General features: G+C 36.2%; 1 pseudogene; it reads left to right on the top strand.

Annotated features, from left to right (window-relative positions):
* Positions 1–209: 209 nt before the first annotated feature.
* On the top strand, positions 210–1,011 carry LOC146885799 (secreted RxLR effector protein 161 pseudogene; annotated as a pseudogene).
* Positions 1,012–1,225: the final 214 nt, after the last annotated feature.

Raw genomic sequence — 1,225 nt, 5'->3', positions numbered from 1 at the left:
TGATTCTGTATGTTGATGATATCTTGCTTGCGACTAATGATCTTGGTCTATTAAGTGAGACTAAGAGGTTTCTCTCTAATAACTTTGAAATGAAAGATATGGGTGAGACATACTATATGATAGGAATAGAAATATTTCGTGACAGATCACAAGGACTGTTAGGTTTGTCTCAAAATGCATATATTAATAAAGTTTTAGAGAGATTCAGAATGGATAAATGTTCAGCATCTCCCATTCCAATACAGAAAGGAGTCAAGTTTAGTCTCATGCAATGTCCAAAGAATGATTTGGAACGGAAACAGATGGAAAATATCCCTTATGCATATGTTGTTGGGAGTTTGATGTATGCTCAAACCTGTATGAGGCCAAATATTAGCTTTGCAGTTGGTATGCTTGGTAGATACCAAAGTAATCCAGGTCTAGAGCATTGGAAAACTGCAAAGAAAGTTTTAAGATACCTACAAGGAACAAAGAATCACATGCTTACTTATAGAAAATTTGATCACCTTGAGGTGATAGGTTATACAGATTCAGACTTTGCCGGCTGTGTGGATACAAGAAAGTCTACATTTGGTTATGTGTATCTTTTAGCCGGAGGAGCGATTTCATGGAAAAGTGCGAAGCAGTCTGTCATTGCTGCATCCACCATGGAAGCTGAATTTGTGGCATGCTTTGAGGCCACAGTTCAGGCTAATTGGTTGCGAAACTTTATTTCAATACTTGGAGTAGTCGATAGTATTTCCAAGCCGCTGAAAATTTATTGTGATAATTCCGCAGCAGTCTTCTTTTCTAAAAATGACAAGTATTCTAAAGGTGCTAAGCATATGGAGTTGAAATACTTTGTCGTTAAAGAAGAAGTTCAGAAACGTAAAGTGTCAATAGAACATATTAGCACAGATCTTATGATTGCTGACCCTTTAACAAAAGGGTTACCGCCCAAATTGTATGCTGGTCATGTAAAGAATATGGGCATTATGTCTACTAGTGAATGTTAAATGTTAATGTTTTTAATGTTTATGTGACACTCTGAGCTCCCTAATGTATAAATTTTTGAAATCTGTGTTTTCTTCTTTATGTTTATGCATGCAAATTATGATGAAGAAAAAAAATTATGTTATGTTCACTAGTGCAGATTTGATATTTTATCTCGCCTTATAGGCCTCGGTTATGGCGGAACCGAAGCCTATAAGGAGGCGGTGGCAATTTTGCAATTTCATCAACCTAT

The sequence above is a fragment of the Vigna unguiculata genome, chromosome 6 (assembly GCF_037176805.1).
Source record: "Vigna unguiculata cultivar grain cowpea cultivar isolate G323 ecotype 2 chromosome 6, ASM3717680v1, whole genome shotgun sequence".
Classification (NCBI taxonomy): Eukaryota; Viridiplantae; Streptophyta; class Magnoliopsida; order Fabales; family Fabaceae; genus Vigna; species Vigna unguiculata.
Note: the sequence above shows the minus strand (reverse complement) of the source record. Positions and strands in the feature narration are given on the sequence as shown.